Source organism: Hemicordylus capensis, chromosome 5 (genome assembly GCF_027244095.1).
Source record: "Hemicordylus capensis ecotype Gifberg chromosome 5, rHemCap1.1.pri, whole genome shotgun sequence".
Classification (NCBI taxonomy): domain Eukaryota; kingdom Metazoa; phylum Chordata; class Lepidosauria; order Squamata; family Cordylidae; genus Hemicordylus; species Hemicordylus capensis.
Window position 1 is genome coordinate 25,212,477 of NC_069661.1, and position 20,734 is coordinate 25,233,210.

A 20,734-nucleotide genomic window follows, 5' to 3' on the forward strand; every position below is an offset into this window, starting at 1 on the left:
CAGGTCTCACAATCCGTGAGACCCGGTTTGGAGAAGTGAGTGGGAAGGGAGCCCTGGGCTGCCGAATCGGCCACCCACACGATTGCCGGCTCCAAGATGGAGCCGGTGGGGGCTGGGGAGCTCAGGGGCCGCTCTGCCCCCAGAAGCCCCAGTATGCCCTGAGTGAGCACACAGGGCATACTGGGGAGACCCCCAAGCCGGGAGGCTGCTTTTAAGCCTCCCGGCCAGGGGTCTACTCATGAGTAGCCGCGCCGCACAGCCACGCCGCGGCTACTCACAAGCAGATAGCCCGGGTTTGCGGAGCACTTGCTCCGCAAACCCGGGCTAAGGGGCGGGCTACAGGAGCAGGTTAGCCGCTCCAGAACCACTGGGCTCGACTGCGAACCCAGTGGTTCTGACAACTCGCAAAAATCGGGCTAGGCTTTCCTAGCCCGATTTTTGTGATCGTCAGAATAGCCCCATAATCCCTATAAAATGAAGTTAGTGGCATACTTTGTGGGAATCTGCATGATACTGAGATCTCTAGTTCTTATTTACTGGACATTAGATCAATCTGAGACCCAACCCATAGAGGTTATTCTCACGGTCATACAAAATCGGGCTAAGGGAGCCTAGCCCAATTTCGTGTGCCTGTGAGACCCACCGGGCTCGCAGCCGAGGCTGGTCTCACGAAAGCGGGTCACCATCTTAAATAACCCTTCTCTAAGCCTAGGTTAATGGAGCAAGTGCTTTGTTAACCTGGGCTCTACGATCATGAGTTGCCATGGCGCGGCTCTGTGGCGCGGCAACTTATGAGTAGACCTCTGACTGGGAGACTGAAAAGCAGCCTCCTGGCTCTGGGGTCTCTTTGGCATGCCCTGCACACTTGCACAGGGCATGCTGGATCTTCTGGGGGCCACACAGCCCCTGATCTCCCCAGCCCCCACTGGCTCCATAATGGAGCTGGTAGTTGTGTGGGCAGCCGCTCTGAGCAGACTGACTGCTCGTCTGCAGGGAGAGCGGGCTTAGCTCGCTCTCCCTGCAAACCCCATCCAAGCTCGTGAGAAGAGAAGATCGTGAGAAGAGCGTCTACATGCATATACACACCACTGTATGAATCTATGCATGAGAATATTCACAAATGGTTTTATGAGCAATGCATTAGCCAATATACTGGACCCATTCACACGACTGTTTGGGAGGGTGGGGAGGACAGGTGGGGAGGAAGAATGCATAACCTTACCTTCCTCAGATACTATCACCAGGATGTTTCATGCACCCAGATGCTTCACTGCTGCCCCTGGCAGAGCGGAGGTGCAGAGGCTGGGATGCATCACAATGCACCACACCAGTGTGTGGTGTATTGTGGAGATACCCCCAGGGATGGGTGGGCACCTGTCAGTGTTGCAGCACATAGTTAACTGGGGAAGCGCTTGCTCCTTTAACCTCGTTTAAGAGGTGGGCTCCCTAGGTGCTACCCGGACCCCCAAGGTTACTGGTGGTTCTCACAGGCAGCCAGGCTCTGGCCAGCATCATCCCTGTGGTGACTGCTGCCATCTTAGTCAACCTGTGTCAAAGCAGGTTGGACAAACTGCAGTAAAAAGGAATTATGGTAAATATTATAAAGGATCTGTAATATGTATTCTGTATCTTCCGCTAAATGCACATTATCTTGCTAAAGTTTCATTATTGCTAAAGTGCTTGTACCTTACTTGAGAGAGATGCAGACAGGAGTAGGAAGGGGTGGAAGCATCTTATTTGATATTTATCTGCAAAACCTATTTAGCTTTCCCTTTGTCCCTATTCTGTGCTTGCTCACATTATGGTATACTGAGAACTTCAGCAGTTATCCAGATTATATTGCCAGGTACAATTGTTTCATCTGAATGGCACTGGAGAAAGCAAACAATATCAAAAATATGGGGGGTGGGAAATGAAAATGTTTATGAAATGTTACATTTCTATCCAGCTGTATGGTGAATTCTAATAACAAAAAAATTGGTTGTTGTGATCTGAGTGATGCGGATTTTGATAGTACTTCAGTGGGTACAATAATATTATATAGATACAAAGCATGAGTAAATTGTTTTGTCTCAATTCAGCAAAGTATATTTCAAAAGCAAATGTCAAATTTAATCACTCTTTAAACTTTTCAAAGGAAATTTTGTTGGTTTCAAAAGAGTTTAATTTTATCTTGGGTAAAAGCAGCCAATCATTTAGATAAATGTAAGCTTTCCTGAGATTCCTCACAGAACTGGTTTCCCTGCCTGTAAATTATGAGGCTATTCACACGATGGGAGAAAATCGAGCTAGCAGAGGCTAGCCCGATTTTTTCCCATCGTGAGAACCACCCGGCTCGGCTGCAAGCCCTGTCACCTTAAGTGGGTCACCTGCTTAAGTTGCCCTGCCTTTAAACCGGGTTTGTGGAGCGAGCGCTCTGGAAACTTGGTTTTTCTAATCGTGTGTTGCTGTGCTACAGCTCCAGGCTGCATGAGTAGACCCCCGACTGGGAGGCTCAAAAGCAGCCTCCTGTCTCGGGGGTCTCTCCAGCATGCCCTGCGCGCTCATGCAGGGCATGCTGGAACTTGGCTGCGTGGCCTGCGATCCCCCCAGCCCCTGCCGGCTCTGTAATGGAGTCGGCAGTCATGTGGGCGGCCGGTTCGGCCACCCGGAGCAGACTGATTGCCCGTGTGTGGGGAGAGCAGGCTAAGCACGCTCTCCCCGCTAACCCTCCCGAGGTGGGTCTCCTTGATCGTGAGACCCGCCTCCATATTTACCGCGTGTTAACATTTGCTAATGGTCCTAAGATGTTTTTGAGGTTTCATTATTAAAATGACATTTTGTCTACTACTGTATATTTATTTTCATATGTTAATTAGATTGTTCACAAATTGATGGAGAACCTGCCACAGGAAAAAAAATGTCCCCTAAGTTTGTCCAATCCTTTAATATTCTTACAAATTTAACCAAACCATTTACAAAAGGCTTGAACCCTGAGTTCCTCAATTATGGCTCCTCCTCCTCCTCCTCCTCCTCCTCCTCCTCCTCTGTCCTTTTGTTTTTGTGAGGAAGAAGAGAAGCAAAGCAGGCAGGTCTGCCCCTAGGGGTGTGCAGGGCTAGGGGCAGAGAATCATGTGTGGGTCCTCCTTAACATTTGGGGGGGAGGGTCATGATCAGGGGTCCAGATCCCTCACCCCCCATTTTACTGAACGCCCCGCCAAAACTGAAACACCCATATTTCCAGTCCCCAAAGCATGCTATTCTCTTCCCCCACACTGCAAAAAGTGCCTCCTCCCTCCCCCAAATGAAGTGAGGGGTGGTTGGTCCTCAAGGAGCAACCTTTGTCTACACCTGGGTCTCCAAGAGCATTTCCAGATGGGGCTTTTAGCTCACTTCTCCTCTGGAATGGAGGGTGTGCATTCACATATTGGTGAGATTTACCCTAAAGTCCCTGCGAGCTATCGGGAGCACTCCAGACAGATTTGGGCCTGTGGCAGCCAGCAGTCTTGTACTGGGAGTTATGGCAGCACCCATGGAGGAATCATGTGTCCTGGCTTTGCTCAGAGAGGTCTAAGTGGGAGGGGGGCTCAAGAATCTCTTCACCTGCCATTAGATGCTGAAACATCTTACAGTGCTCACACATGTAGTCTCCAATACATATTCAACCAGAGTGGACCCTGCTTGGCTAAGGGGACAAGTCATGCTTGCTACCGCAAGACTAGCTTTCCTCCCAGCTTCTAATTGCTTCCTGTTCAGCACAGCATCTACATATATAATTCTTTAAGACGTACCTGTGGCTAATCACATGTATGGCAGCTCTCGCGAGAATTCGCAAGCAGCTGTCAGGAGAGGAAGAGGAATGCCGGAAAGAAGGCAGGGCACAGGTAGTGAAACTGAGGCTGAAGGGACGGGGCGGAGAATGAATTGGGGCTGAAGGGAAGGGGGAAAATAAACGGTCTGAAGGGAGGGGGAGAAGGAATGGGGCTGAAGGGAGGGGGGAGAATGCCTGGAGATGAAATGAAGATGAGGTAGGGAGCCAGATCGGTAGGGAGCCAGCGGGGGGAGAGAGGGAGAACTAGAGGCGAAGATGCTCTGTGCCAGGTCAGCTAGTTATTAATGAATTGCCCCACAATTCTCTCATTTCACCCCCTTCAGTATTGTGAAATAGTATTATTTTGCAGTTTAAAGAAAAGAGAGGAAGCCACCAATTAAAGGTTCATACTCCCAGCAACAGGGAGTTTATAACAATTTATCACTAATCCTGAGGCACTCTGAACAGGAACCAATTAGTAATTTTACTCTTTAAAAGTACTGTTGCTGTTAAATTCCTCAGTAGTGCTTTGTCAGTCCACACCAAGCAGGTTTGTATCTCAATTAAAGGTATGAGTACAAAGATAGTGGGATGACAAGAAAACACTGGATTGCAATTGTCTGACAATGCTGTTACCTATATTTTCCATTAAAAATGACTGAACAAAGGGTAGCCATTCCAGGCGAAATGCTAAGCAACTGAGATGAAGCTTTTATTGGCACAAAGAGAAATGGTGATGACAAAAACAATCTGATCAACTTCTGTTTGTCAGGATATGGCTAAAGCCACAGGCCAGTGAAAGTAAAGAGCTGAAACTGTATCAGAGAGATCACTATAAGGAGATCTATAAGGACATAACTTTGCTGGAAGGGGGATAAAAGCTTGAGAAAAGCTTCACTTGCTGTATTTACCTGAACCCAAGACTTATTTTTTATTCCCCCCCTCCCCCCGGGTTTTTTTTTAATACTAAAAATCAGGAAGTTGTCTTAAATTCAGAGTCCTGTTCCTTTTGAGTAAATGCTGCTATAACTTGTAATTAACCTCTACTTTTTAAGGGGGTCGTCTATCTCACATTCAGAGCTGTCTTCAATTTGGGTAAAGACAATAATTTCTGTGTGGCAGCCAACTTTGAAAGACATGAGAGCAGAACCTGTGGAAATCAAGGAACCTTGTTCTTTCTCATGAGGAGACGATAACTGTGGGTTTTAAAAAATACTGGCAGCAGAAATTAGGCCTCAGTGATGCTATTCCCACAATCACTGGAAAGCGGGCTAAGGGAGCTTAGCCCACTTTCCAGGGATCATGGGAACCACCGGGCTCACAGGCAAGCCCAGTGCTCCCAAGGTGGCGAGCCCGCCTAATTCCTCCTCCCCTTACATGAGGTTAATGGAGCAAGCACTCTGTTAACCTCATTTGGTTGCTCGTGTGTTGCTGCGTTGTGTGGAGACACACGTGTAGACCCCTGACCAGGAGGCTGCAAGCAGCCTCCCAGATTCGGAGGTCTCTCCAGGATGCCCTGTGCACTTGTGCAGGGCATCCTGGAACTTCCGGGGGTCGCATGGCCCCCAATCTCCTCAGCCCCCGCCGGCTCCATGACAGGGCCGGCAGTCTCTGTGGCCATTGGCCAATTGTCTGCCTTTTGATCTTCTGCCATTTGGTCTTCTGCCTTTTGATCTTCTGCAGGGAGAGTGGGCCAAGCCCACTCTCCGCACAGACCCAGAAGAAGCTCTAATCACGAATCATGAGAAGATCTTCCTTGTCTTCTAATAATCTTTGCTCGCCCATCCTGGTGAAATTTGCTTCTGTCCATCAAGTATTTGATCAGACTCAGGGGTGTCGCTATAATTGAGCAGTTAGGTTCAAAGAACCTGGGTCCCCCAGCTCCTGAGAGCCTCCCAGCTCCGCCCCTCCCTATTTTCTTCAATATCTCCCTTACCCCGATGGGCCACCAAGGAGAGGGTGAACTCGGGCCCTCTCTCCCCTAGCTACACCCCTGACAAGACTAACAGGGGAGTATGGGGCTCCTGTGTTTGCAATATTTGTGCATGAGTGGGGAATCTCTTCAGGTGTGACTAATTTTTCGGGGTGAGAAAAGCTGCACCTGTTGCCTGTGTAGTTTCTCCCCAGTGACTGAAGACACAGAAGTTGTGCTTTTGCGTGTTGTTTCCCTAGGTAGGACATGTTCACGAAAAATCAAAGTGAGGAAAAAAGAACTAAAGGTAGGATGTGGGAATGTCTGCTCTCTTCCACATAGGAGCTTTGTAAAGTGTTTAAATAAATTGTAGCTGGATATGATATGCGGGTTTCACAAACTGGCTATTAGTACTGGTAGTGGAATGCCTTGTTGGTGCTTTATGTAGCAGTTCAAGGAAGAAGCTACTGACAAGGTTGTTGGAAAATGCTTTTTATTGACTATTTAACACACACAGGCTTGTTCTTTCATATTGTATTTTCATTCTCTTCCCTCTGTTCCAGTTAATAATGTCTAGCCTTTTTCATTTGGTTGACTTTTTTCATTGTGCAATCCTGTGGTGCTTATACTGCATTGGTTAATAAAATGGATGTCCTAGTATACTGCTGCTTTGCTCTGTGGGTTGGATCCAAAGATGCCTTGTGGAAGTGGAAAGGCACTTGCTCATGTAAGGCACACACCCTCACTACCCACTTATGCCCTTCTCCTGCTTCAGCCCCCAACACCCCATCTCACACTGTTCTGGATGATCTCCCAACCCTCAAGAGCAGATTTGGGGGGTATACAGGAAGCAGTAGTGAGGAAAAACGAGAAAGCCTAGTTACAAATGGAACCTTCTGCTTCTCCGGATTCAACCCATTATATGTGGCACACAATCTATTAAGTATTAAGCATTAAAACCTCCTCTGTTTTGCAGTACGTATGTATATAATGCATGCTTGCTTTGTAAATGCATCACATGGGGTACCATCCTTGGTTGTAGTGACACTTAATAATCTAGGAGACCACCAGTTCTCAAAAGTTAAAAGGGGAGATTGGGCCAAAAAGAGCGAGATTGCACCTGAGGAAGATCATGATATGCCTTTATAACCAGTGGTGCTCGTACCTCTGGACTTCGGGGTTGAAGTCCAGGGCCTCCACACCTCCTGCCCCCACAAAACCTCTTTAGTCGGTCCTGGGTGGTGTGGTTGTTGCTGGCCCGCACTGCACTGCACAACCAAGTGTGATTTTGATCTGTGCCGGGTGCTTTAGAGACAGAAGGGGAAGTGGGGACACAGGGAGGAGAGCTGATCTTGTGGTAGCAAGCATGGCTTGTCCCCTTAGCTAAGCAGGGTCTGCCCTGGTTGCATTTGAATGGGAGACTCCATGTGAGCACTATGAGATCTTCCCCTTAGGGGATGGAGCTGCTCTGGCAAGAGCAGAAGGTTCCAAATTTCCTCCTTGGCTTCTCCAAGATAGGGCTGAGAGAGTTTCCTGCCAGCAACCTTGGAGAAGCCGCTGCCAGTCTGTGAAGACAATACTGAGCTAGATAGACCAATGGTCTGACTCAGTATATGGCAGCTTCCTATATTCCTATGTTCCTATACCTGTGTCATCGTGTGTGTGTGTGTGGGAGGGGGGAGAGATGATGCTCAACTTGTAGTGGTGGAGGGAGGGGGCTCCAGCAGGCAGGAGGGCCTCCTAAGGCCTTTAGGTCCAGGCTCCAAAATCATCTCGGTGCACCTCTGTTTATAGCAGTATGGATGCAGAAAGGGGTGGCCAACATGCTGCACAGGTGCCGATGGTAAGAATTCAATGCAGCTGGATAGGAGCAGATGGGTTTATAGGCTTGTCCACAACATAGTCTGGCCTGCTTGTGTGTCTCATGCTAAGCTACTGCTTGTTCCCTAGTTTGGTCTGAGCACTAGAAATAAAACCATAAGTAATGAGATCCAGTGGCATATACCGTTGACTTGTAGCATGCTTGCTAAAACGTTTGGCTTCTCTGATATTTCGGGAAATGCTTAATTGGATAAATTTTCTTTCTGGAGGTGGGTCTAGCCTGATGACAGGCCCTTACTATCTTTGCCTATGACAGAACTGGGAAGGTGCTCTTTTTTACTGTGTACAACCCTAGTATTACATGCATTAAATGCTTTCTTAAAAGGTCTCTTGCACTTATAACTATGGAATTTCCTTCCCCTGGAGAGTTACCTAAGACTAAGAATAAACTGGAAGCTGGAGGGGAGTTAGTCTGGGCAGGAGGTAGCATTTTATCTCATTGGTTTTAATTGGCTATTTTTACAGTGCATTGTTACCTTTGCTGGGACATTTACACACAGCAGCTTCTACGGTGGGTTTACAGGTAGGCTTTACTGCGAACTTGAAGTTGTTCCCCAAAATAGTGGGGTTTTTTACCCTGATGTAAATCGGGTTGCACTCTAATGCATGGCAAAAAACCTGAATTGTGTGTGAACTGTTCCCCAATAACTCGCAGGCACTTCGGGGTAGGTCTAGCTGATATGTGGATGCCTCTCCTCCATTCCAGAGGAGATGCAAGTTAAAGGGCTTCAAAAGCCCCATGTGAAAAGCTTCCTGGAGAACTTGACTGGACAAACTGAATAAATATTGGTGTTGGCAAGGAAGAACTTTTGCAGCCATGGAACTTGAGCTTGTAGTCAGTGGTCCCTCTAATTCTTTTCATCTCTGTGCGGAATGCGTTTTGTTCTGGGCGGCAGTATCAAGGCAGTGCATGCGCACCTGCATTCAGAGTGGGGCCTTCTGGATTCAACCTGAGCAGGATGTAAAAGTAACTGAGCGGACATAAAAAAACTTGTGAGCGCATGCACGTGCGCATGCCTTAGAGGGAACAGTGCTTGTAGTTGTCTGTGTTTCAAATGGCATGTTTTCAGTGCATGCTTTGCAAATGCATGCTTGTGTTTCAAAAATGTTCAATTACAGCTGGGCCAGATCGTGGATTAGGACCATTGAGGGTGGGGGTTTAAATCAGCCCCCCTGTGATCCTAATCCTGATGCCGTCCCCCGCGCCCCACAGCTACTCTTTGTCAAAGGGGGAAAGATCCCAGTGACACCATATCACTGAAAATGACTCTGGATCCGGAAATCTTGCCGGATTGGAACACAACAATTAGGAACGTAGGAAACTGCCTTATAGTGCCAAGCCAGACCACTGACCCATCTAGCTTAGTATTGTCTACAATGATGGCAGTAGCTCCCCAAGGTTTCAGGCAGGAGTCTCTTTATTCCCTACCTGGAGATACCAGAGTGAACCAGGGACCTTCTGCATGCAGATGCTTTTCCACTGAGCTATGGCCCTAAGGGCAATATCTTGCAGTAGTCACATGCAAAGGCTGTTCTCACGAGCAACCAAGACAAGACCTGCTGGGAGCCACATGACTCCCGGTGGTGCCTCAGGGGCAGATCCAGCTATAAAGCCCGTCTGTTAAACCAATGTTAAGGGTTAAGGCTGTTTAACTGACCATGTGTTGGTGCTGGCTGCTTTCAGCCGGCACTGAGAGGCACCCGCCCATCACCAGAGGGGTACACAAAATGCACCGCACACTCGCATAGTGTATTGTGGGTTTTATGGGGGCCAGGACCATGTGTCCAGGCCCCCACAACTCCATGCTACTTGGGACAGCAGCCAGGGGCGTAGCTATAATTGAGCGGATGGGTTCAAAGAACCCAGGCCCGCAATCTCCAGAGGAGCCCCCAACTCCACCCTTCCCTATTAGGGGCTACCAGGGAGAGGGTCAAACAGTGGCCCCCTCTCCCCTAGCTACACCCCCGGCGGCAGCAGATTGTCTGGGTGTGCGATCTGCATGCCCAGCAACTGGGGCCTGACTGTCGGAGGGGGAATTAAGCTTCTGTAGCCTTCCTCACCACATGCCCTCCCACCTCGGTCCCTGATTGTGAGAAAGGGCCTGTATCCTCCCACTGAAATGCTTAGCAAAGGGGACATTTCATGCTGGCTACTAGGAGACTAGCTTTCCTCCCAAGTGCAAAAGGTATGCCAAAACATGATTTAACTTGATACATTTAAACAAACATGATTGGGCATGATGCATAGTTTAAAGGTATATCAACGTAAACATCATATGCAATGCACGCAATTTTTATCTTTGATTAGCCCTGTAATTTGTTGGCAGAGGATTCCTACTGTCAGTCAGGCAGTATCTCAAGGTAATTTGAGTCAAAGGGGGAAGAAAAATCCTTCTCTCTTGCTAAGTGTTATCTCAGATTAGTCAAAATAAATGGCTCCAAATGTAGAGTTTATTCTCATTTATTTAAGCCATTTCCTCAAAAGAGCCTTTTCAGCGTGCCCTAATTACACACAAGCTTTCTCTGGTAATCTATCACTGGCCTTCAAGGGGATTGGAAATACAGCTTCTGCAAGTTTTTAAGAAAGTATTCCATTCCCTTTTTTGTGGTTAGTTAGACTGTAAACAACTAGCCATGATGCAATTTAAGAATTAATTACTTCTCCCTAATTTGGCAGCTGCATGTCCTCCCACATCTCATATTTTTTCACCTTGAGAGGAACCTGAAACTCATTCAAATTTTATTTTGGAATATTCATGCCAACCCTAGTTGAAAATGATCATTGCCAAGTGCAGCATGTGAAATGGAATGCTAAACACTGTCATGGTTCATGTGTGTGTACTTCTATGCATGTAGGGTCAAGATATCTCCAGCCTTGTGTGCAGAATGGGATAAAAACTGATTGACAGCTCTGGTAGGGTTGTTCACAGGCTGAATTGCTAGCTTTGGAATGATCTAAATTATTCTTGTATCATGCACATGATGCAGGCAGGAGATGGTCTAGACCAGGGTTTCTCAACATGTGGGTCCCCAGATGTTATTAGACTTCTCCTCCCATAATTCCCAGCCCCAGTGGCCTTTGGTTGGGAATTATGGGAGTTGAAGTCCAATTACATCTGGGGACCCACACGTTGAGAATCCCTGGTCTAGACCACTTGGAACCAATAATCAGTATCGGCTAGATACATCACGGTGAAGGTGAGGCTTACCTTTTAAAGAAGACCTGGCTTCTCTGAAGAAATTGGTTGCCTTCTGAGGAGCTGCAGCATTTCAAACTACCTTATTTCCTTTCCTGGGTCTCACCCTATAACTGGCTTTCAGGTGGACTTTTGGGTGGAGACTGCCTTGGTCGGCCTGATGGATGAACTCCAATTGGGAATTGACAGAGGAAGTGTGATTCTGTTGGTCCTTTTGGATCTCCCAGTGGCTTTCAATACTATCAACCATAGTATCCTCCTGGAACGTCTGAGAGGGCTGGGGGTAGGAGGCACTGTTTTATAGTGGTTCCACTCCTACCTCTTGAACAGATTCCAGATGGTATCTATTGGAGACTGTTGCTCTTTGAAATCTGAGCTTATGTATGGCGTCCCTCAGGGCTCCATACTATTTAACATCTACATGAAACCGCTGGAAGAGATCATCAGGGGATTTGGTGCGGGATGTTATCAATATGCTGATGACACCCAGATCTACTTCTCCATGTCAATGTCATCAGGAGATGGCATAACCTCCTAAATACCTGCCTGCAAGCAGTAATGGGCTGGATGAGTAAACTCAGACTGAATCCAGATAAGATGGAGGTACTTATTGTGTGGAGTCAGAACTCCAGAGATGATTTTGATCTACCTGCTCTAGATGGGGGTCACACTTCCCCAAAAGGAACAGGTATGCAGTCTGGGAGTACTTCTAGATACACACCTCTCCCTGGTATCTCAGGTTGAGGCGGTGGCCATTGGGGCTTTCTATCAACTTCAGCTGATACGCCAGTTGCATCCATTTCGTAAGATGAACAACTTCAAAACAGTGGTAAATATGCTGGTAACCTCCAGACCTGATTTCTGCAATGTGCTCTATGTGGGGCTGCCTTTGTACATAGTCCGGAAACTCTAGTTAGTACATAATGGGCCAGCCAGGTTGGTCTCTGGGTCATCTTGGAGAGACCACATTACTCCTTTGCTGATAGAGCTACACTGGCTGCCAATAGGTTTCCGGACAAAATGCAAAGTGCTGGTTATAAACTATAAAGCCCTAAATGGCTTGGGCCCTGGGTACTTAAGAGAATGGACTGGGTCTCACGATCAGTGAGACCCGGTTCCTAGCGGTGAGCGGGCAAGGAGCCCTGGGTGGCCGGATCGGCTGCCCACACGATGGCCGGCTCCGATTTGGAGCCAGCGGGGGCTGGGGAGCTCGGCCCCCGGAAGCCCCAGTATGCCCTGCACGAGCGTAACCTCCCTGGCGTTCAAGAACACCAACATCTTAGATTTAGCAAAGTTAATGGAAAGATGGTTATCATTACAATATTGGGCAAACATTCTCAAAAGTCTGAGGAGACTAATTCGGATCTGGGACAAGAGGATTGAAACATTAGCATATAGGAGCACCGGAACCCGATGGTCTGCCAGCCCATTTTAGGTCTCTTTTCAACACGGATGTACCCCCTTTAAGCAATGATTCCCTCATTCTGGAGAGGCTACCCCTATGGCCCCCCATGACTTCTGCTGATCCTCCCCATCTCTGACAATTTTTAAAAAGCATTTGAAAACCCAGCTCTTCACCCAAGCTTTTTCAGTTTTTTTAATTGTTTAGCTTTTGATCTGTTTGGTTTTAAATTATTTAAATTTTTAAAAGTTTTTGTGTATGTTTTTCAGTTGTTTTTATGTTACTGTTAATTGCTTAGAGATGGAAGTTTGGGGTGGTGTACAAATCTGATTAAATAAATAAATAAGACGCACCAGGGCACTTTCCAGATTACACCCTGCAATGGGGTCATGACAAATCTCTGAAGTGTGCTTCCATACTTCCTGTGTTGTGACACCACAGTCCCTACGCTGACAGTAGGGTGCTGTTCAGATTTCAAATGCCTTATTTTGAATTTAATCGCTGTGATATAGTGCTATGATGTTGTAGATCCGGCATAAAGAAGTTGCTGTTGTTTTGGTTGTTAGTCTTCATAAGACTGCTCCCCCTGCTGTTTCCGTTTTGAAAGCAATTTGCCTGAACAGAAGCATTTTGCTGTTGTTGAGCAACTAATCTTGAAAGCACCCAGGAAAGGATACAATGTTTTGAATTTGCATCTTTTCCCAGGTGGATTAATGGAAGGAAAATGGCTGTACCCTATAGTTATGGAGCACAGTCATCTCACCCACCCACCCCAAGAAATGCACTGGGGAAAAGATGCTGTGTCGTAACATTGCATCCTTTCCTGGCACATCATGAGGCGAGACCAGGGGAAGGAAAGGTGGCAATTTGAATGCCAATATGGCTGCTAGGGATGTGCAAGACCGGTCCGCGGTCCGACGGTTCGGTCCGGGGGTTCGTGATCAAATTGAACCCCACCCGGTTCCGTAGGACCGGAACCAGTCCTCCAGGTCCTGTCCGGTAGGTCCGTGAAGTTTTTTTAAAAAATTTAAAACGTTAAAGTAAGTACCTGTAGCCCCTTGGAGGGGGCTTGCTGTAGCCGCGGGGGGTGGGGGGTGGGGTGTCCGCACAGGTTCCCTCTCCCCCCGCCGGCCTTCCTCATCACCGCTGCGGCTGGGAAAACATAGCCTTTTGGGCCCTTTCAGGGTTAGGGTCTTCATTTTCAGATCTTCATTAAAAGGGAAGTCCCCATCCTCCTATACTATCTGATACAATTCAATATTTTATGATTATCTACTGTTGTTAGAGACAATTTTCATCTGAATTGTTTCTAATGAAAAAAAATGCCCCGATAGGACTTGTGTTGCCCCGATGCAATTGTCAGTCTGATGTGATGCACAGCCCTAAACTCTAGTTCAGGGATTCCCAACCTGTAGTACTCCAGAAGTTGCTGAACTATAACTCCCATCACCCCCAGTCACAATTTCCAGCAACATCTGGAGCATCACAGGTTGGGAACCCCAGCTCTAGTGCATGATTGAGCACTACATTTCTAGAAAACAGCCCTTTAGAATCTTTTCCAAAAGCAAGATGGGGACAAACAAGCGGGAACTCATGAATAAATGTTTCAGTTGAAGTGGGAGACGGAGACTGTGTAAGAGGATATTTGTCTGAGACAAATCTTGCCCCACTCCCCAATGATGCTTTAAATTGAGCTAGAAAAGTTCTTCTAATCTTCACCAAGATTAAAGATTATTTGTTTGGAGGACAATTGAGCTTGGGGTGGAGAAAAATAATTGCTTTCTGGAGTGGGGGCAGGGGTGCAGCTATAATTGAGCACAAGGGTTCAAAGAACCTGGGCCTCCAACTTCTGGGAGCCCCCCAGCTCCACCCCTCCCTACTTTCTTCATTATTGCCCTCACTCTGAGGGGCTGTCAGAGAGAGGGATGAACACAGGCCCCCCCTCCCCTAACTTTGCCCCTGAGTGAGGGATCTCCCCTGTCAGTGTGGTCCAACCACTACTATACTGCTCTAGAATTCTGTTATGCCCTGTATGTGGGGATCCTTTTGTGTGTAGTTTAGAAACATTGGTGCAGAAGGCAGCAGCCAGATTGCTCTCTGAGATTTTCCAAGGAGAACATATAACACCAGTTTTAAAAACTGCACTGGCTGCCAATATGTTTCTGAGCAAAATACAAAGTGCTGGTTATTACCTATAAAGACGTTAATGGCTTGAGTCCAGGGCATTTAAGAGAGTGCCTTCTTTGTTATGAACCCTGCTGCATACTGAGATCACAAGGGGAGTTTCAGTTACGAATGACACCAGCTCATTTTGTCATGAAGTGGGACCAGGCCTTCTCTGTGGCTGCCCCAGGTCTTTGGAATGTGCTCCCTGTCAATATAAGAGCTTCTCCATCTCTGGCTGCCTTTTAGAAAAATCACTTGCGATGCACCTGTTTTCTCAGGCCTTTTGCCAATCAAAATGTTTTAAAATGTTTTTTCTATTTTTTAAATTATCTTTTTAAAATTGTTTTAATTGTTTTTGAGTCTTATTTATTGTTTTAAGTTGTGTGCACAGCACTGTTCCCTCTAACAGGGATTCCCAGATGCTGTTCACTACAACTCCCAGTATCCCCAGCTGCAATGGCCTTTGGCTAGGGATTGTGGGAGTTGTAGTCAACAACATGAATTGTCCCATTTGCTAAGCAGGGATTTCCCTGGATTGCATTTGAATAGGAGATATTTGAGCACTGTAAGATATTCCCCTCAGGGGATGGGGCTGCTCTGGTAAGAGCATCTGCATGCTTGCATGCAGAAGGTTCCAAGTTTACTCCCTGGCTTCTCCAAGATAGGGCTGAGAGAGACTCCTGCCTGCAACCTTGGAGAAGCTGCTGCCAGTCTGTGTAGATGATACTGAGCTAGATGGACCAATAGTCCAACTCAGTTTAAGACAGCTTCCTATGTTCCTATCCTCTAAGGTGAATTTCTTCCAGGACTCACACATGTGGTCTCCCATTTGAATGCAAACCAAGGTGGACCCTGCTTAGCAAATGAGACAATTCATGCTTGCTATCACAAGACCAAAATCTTCTCCCCAGTCTGGGTGTTAAGTGTTCAGATGTACTAAAAAAATAAAATGGTTTAAACACTGCCATCCTTTCACCATGCAACCATCAAAACAGTTAACTTAGGAGAAATATGTTGAGCATACCATACGTTACAATGAAATCTTCAGTTTGGACTACTTTGGTACAGAATTTGTTTTTCTTGTTCCAGTCCCAGAAATGTGTATTCTGCCTCAATTAGAAAGCCAGCACTTGATGCATCTGTGGATAGATGATGTGAGGCATCTTCAAGCAACTGTATGCATGACAACATGTGCAAGACAGGGAAATAACCTAGCAGAAAAGATTGACACCACAGTGAAATACTGGCTTTGTGTAGGTGGCTCTGTTATGTTATCAGATTTGTGCTTTTGCAGTGATAGCCATTTTTAGTAAGATTATTAAATCTAATCTTCTGAAAAATGAGGAGGAGGAAGGTTTTCCAACCCTGATTGCTATGTAATTCTGCACAAATGCAGAAAAAGCACAGCACAGCACTTGATATTCGGTATGCACATATACACTCTGCCTGATGCATTTTGCAGATGATCTTGGTGGGGTGGGTAGCAAAAGAGGTTTTGACTGTGCTGTTTTGCAAACAGCTGAAACAGTTAACTTGGGGAAAACATGTTGTGCGTACCATGTTTATTATAATAAAATCTTCCATTATAATAAAATCTTCAGTTTTTTTCCAATCTTGGTGCAGAATTTGATTTTCTTGTTGCAGTCCTAGAAATGCATTTTCTGCCTCGAGTAGAAAGTGGGAACTTAATGTTTAGATTTGATACTTGTGCTTTTAAAAGAAGGGTTTTAAGCCTTCTAGGCACTGAGGTGCTTCACACAATTCGTGTGAAGCACCTTACCAGGCTCTCCCTGCAGATGATCATGCCTGCAGCCCTGGGTGGCTGGATTGGCCGCCCACGTGACTACCGGCTCTGTCATGGCGCCAGTGGAGGCTGCGGGGATCAGGGGCCACACAGCCCCTGGAAGTTCCAGGAAGCCCCGTGCAAGCGCACAGGGCATTCTGGAGAGACCCCCAAGGCTGGCGGGTTGGCTGCAGCCACCACGGCACACGCAGGGGCGTAACTACCATTAGGCAAGGGGAGGCGGCTGCCTGGGGGCCCCCACGCCTCGAGGGGCCCCCCAGAGGCAAGTCACATGACTATATATTGTGAAGTGTGTGTGTGTATCAGTGAGGGGCCCATTTTAAAATTTTGTCTCTGGGCCCACTCCAGCCTTGTTACGCCCCTGGGCACACGCCACCATGGCACACGAGCAAAAAAAAAAAGGTTAACAGAATGCTCACTCATTTAAAGGGAGGGGGAATTCGGCAGACTAGCTGCCTTGGAACCACTGGGCTCGCCCCTTAGCCCGCCTTCTACTGATCATATGAAGAGCTTCAAGATGTAAATTTAACACACAAACATTTGACTGGTTTGAACCACTGTTCAAATCTAGGTTTAATATGGGTTACCAATGTTAGTGGGATTGTGTAAACCAAGGTGGGAATCTCAGATTAATCTTGGGCCATAAATGGTGTTCCCTGTAACAGGGCTTCGCAGATGTGGACGACAACTCCCATAATCCCCAGCCAAAGGCCACTGTAGTCAAAAACATCTGGGAATCCCTGTTATAGGAAACACTGGCCAAAAGCCACCTTGGTATGCATTCAACACAATCCTGCTACCGTCTGCAACCCACATTAAACCTAGATTTATCAATACTAGTGGGATTGCCAAGGTGGGAATACTCTCCCCCACCTCCAGATTTGTTCAGCCCTCCTCCCTTGCTGCTTTTAAGACCCTTCTTAAGACCCACCTGTTTCACCAGGCACTTGCCCTTTAATAATAATAATAATAATAATAATAATAATATTATTATTATTATTATTACTTTAAAATAAATTGTTATTGGTATTATTGTTGTTCACTGCCTAGAGTCTTTGGAGGAGGCGATATATAAGAAAATTTTAATAAATAAATAAATTTGAATGATTGTGTGAACCAGGCTATCATGTATTTATTTATCATTTATTAAGAGATTTAATATACAGCCCAATCCACAGACTCATGGCAGTGTACAAAACACGAATAGCATCCGAGATTTCTTTTTAACAAAACAACAACCCTAAAGGGCAAACGCCTGGCAGAAAAGAAATGCCTTCAATAAGGTTTTAAAGGTTGAAAGGGAAGAGGCAGACCGAATTGGGGGTGGGGGAGAGTTCCAGAGTGAAGAAGCAGCAACAGAAAAAGCCCTTCCACAGGTCCTAGTACTATCAACCTCTCTGCGACCAGGGACTGAAAGAAGGGCAACCTGAGAAGATCTCACAGGACAGGACTGGCTAGGAGAGGCGGTCCTGAAGGTAAACAGGCCCTAAGCCCTAAATGGTTTTAAAGGTTAGAACCAGCACTTTGAATTGGACCCAGAAGCAAATAGGTAACCAGTGCAGCAACCGCAGAAGAGGCATCACGCTATTATATCTTCTAGTGCTCATAAGCAGGCCGGCCACCACATTCTGGGCCAACTAAAGCTTCCAGGTTGTCTTCAAAGGCAACCCCAGTGTCAGGATGCGATGTTACTTGGTCACTTGGGTGGACCTCTGGAGTCTGGAGAAGGGCATGGCATCCCTCCTCTGAGGCTTTCTTTTTTTTAAAGGGAAGTCTGTTCCCTTTAGGGGGCAGTAGGGATAGGAGGAGCCCAGGCTGGTCGGACTCCAGTGGATTGAGAGAGCATGGCTGGGAGAGCTGCAGGAAACAGCGCTAGAGAGACAGCTAGGTTGGGTGTGGCAGGAAACAGGAAGCCAGGTCAGGAAGGGGGCGAGGTTGGAAATAGGCTTTAAGCCCTGTCAGCTCTGCACTGGGGTATTTAAAGATAAGGCAGCTGATGAAGAGGGGCTGCTTCTGAGTATGGGAGCTGGGAGTCTCCAGGAGAGGGAACTGGCTGAATGCAGCAAGCCAGGACGAGGACTCAGGCGACAAGATAACCTCCTCCCCCGGCTGTTCCTGAGGCTGACCTTTTGGGGGTTGCTCCAGCCATTCTGGAGTTCAAGAAGGGCTAGGAGCCCACCTCATCCCCTGGGAGTCTGACACCCAGGTAGAGTGCTTTACAGTAATCCAAATAAGAGATGATGAGGACATGAGTTACCTTGCCAGGGCCTAGGGATGTGCAAACAGGTTTGACGTTGAACATGTTTGACGTCAAACCTGTTCAGTTCGACCATTCGGAGTCGCACCGAACCATCCCCTGTTCAATCAGACCCCAGACAGAACCCCCCCCAACTGTTCGGGGGGGTTGTGGACATGGTTTTTTGTTGTTGTTGTTTTAATAAAGAAAATAATTTATTTATATTTACCCCCTTCGGGGGAGTTGTTGTTGGCGGCGGGTCTGTGGAGGTTCCCTTCCCCCCCCCCACTGGTCTCCCTCCATGCCTATACCTGCTGTTCAGCCAGCTCTTTGGCCCTCCAGCACAACAGCCATTTTGGAGGCTGCCACACCTGCACAATTGGCCGCTGCATGGCCTGGGTCATGCAGAGGCCATTTGCACAGGAGCGGTGGCTTACAAAATGGCCACTGCGCTTGAGGGGGGAGACCCGAACAGGACGAAGAGCCAGCCAAACAGCAGGTGAAGGCATGAAGGGAGGCTGGCGGGGGGAGGGGGTACCTCCACAGAAACCCCCTCCTGCCACCTCCAACAACTCCCCCAAAGGGGGTAAGTAAAAAATAATAACTTTTTTTAAAAAATTGGAAAAATGTTTGTGAACCCCTCCACCCCAGACTGAACCAAACTGTGGGGGGGGAGGGGTTCGAGCGGTGTTGGACCGAACTGGACTGCTCTGGATCGGATCCAGTCTGGACTCGAAGTGAACCAGACCAGTCGGTTCCGTGCACACGCCTACCAGGGCCTGCCGGTCAAGATAGGAGGACTAGTTGAAGCTGAGCAAAGACACCTCTGGCCACAGCCTCCACCTGCTTTAGTATATTTATACTAAAGGAAAGGAGTGCTGTTTTTGCATATCCTTCTGTACCTTTATATTGAGTGAACAACGTATTAACACAAATGATTCTAAGGCCTTTACCTAATTATTCGGATTGTCAATGGTTACCACTACCTGAGCTGTGGTAGGTAGACGTGCAGGATACCACCACAGCATTGGAACACCTTCCCTACAGAAACCCACCTGGTTTCATCACTGCCAGCCTTTTTGCTATGCAGCAGAGACGTGGCTCTTTTCTAGAGCCTGGTGGGAGAATCTTGGTGTGTGTTGTGCTGCATTTTTCTGTGTTGTGTTTTAACGTTAGGATGGTTAGTTGCCTTTTAACGACAGAAAGGTGGGATACAGTTATCGTAGAAATCTTGAAAAATCAATGAAATTGTCTAGAGCAGGCCTGCTCAACTTAGGCCCCCCAGATGTTTTTGGACTACAACTCCCACAATCCCCAGCCACAGTGGCCAATAGCCAGGGATTATGGGAATTGTAGGCCATCATCTGCAGGAGGGCCGAAGTTGAGCAGCCCTGGTCTAGAGGGTGTCTGGCATGAAGTCTAGAGTGCTATTTCTGGACGTTCCAGATTTGTTGTTGCTTTCTATTATGCTAGTGTCCAGTGACTGGATGTTGTGAATAACTGGTAGTCATTTGCTATCCATGGGGTCCACAGTTGTGCATCTCAGTGGATGGCTTAGCAGCAATTTTTCCAATTTTGTGTGGAAAGTGTGTTTCCTCTTGAGATAAAGTATTCCTTAATAGTCTATCAGCAGTCCGTGGAGGCTGTTTATATTCTGCCCACTTTCCCTTCCTTTTCACCCTCCCCCTGGTTCTTCTCCCCCTGGTTCTTCTCCAACTAATATTTGAATGGTGAAAATGTCTCATAGGGTACTAATACTGATTGCTATACATATTGATGCAGTTTTGGGCAGGGGACTGTACCAATGGATGCCTAAGAAGTCCCACAAGCTCAGAACCAAGTGTGTTAATTCAAGCAATATATTATATTGGTTAGAGGCTTTCTGAGACTCACAGGACCGAAGTAAAATTTCCTCAGGGGAATAGCTAAGAGGCATACTGCTGGCTGGTGAGCAGGTACTTAGTCTATCAATCAATGTCTCCTGCTTCAGCAGAGGGGGATAAAACGCTTTGTATCTGCAAAAGTACCACAGATTATCAAGGGTAAACTGAAGGGTTGGGGCAATTTCTTCTGTTTTCAAGCATAGCTCTTTCCAGCTGGCTAATTAAATGGAAGAAGCCAAAGAAATAAAAGATACAAAGCTGTTGGGAGTCCAGCACTTTATTTAATTTGGGGATTTCAACGCACTTGAGGTTCAACCAAATGAGTTTCTGAATAGCTTCATCTGTACAATCCCCTTCCATACTTCCTATAGTATTTGAATTTGCTATTTGCCTCATTAGTGAGCTTTAAAGCCATGGCAAAAGTGCAAGACCAATGTAATAATTATTTCAGTCCAGGGGATTT

At 47.0% G+C, this 20,734-nt stretch overlaps 1 protein-coding gene and 1 long non-coding RNA gene across 9 annotated transcripts in view; both read left to right on the top strand.

The window, feature by feature from the left end:
• GRID2 (glutamate ionotropic receptor delta type subunit 2) overlaps positions 1–20,734 on the top strand; it is a 1,329,997-nt gene that overhangs the window by 169,896 nt on the left and 1,139,367 nt on the right. The window lies entirely within an intron of this gene.
• LOC128326590 (uncharacterized) lies at positions 5,924–15,960 on the top strand. The gene is made up of 2 exons (XR_008308125.1): positions 5,924–6,009; positions 15,438–15,960. It is a non-coding gene; the product is annotated as an uncharacterized LOC128326590 (long non-coding RNA).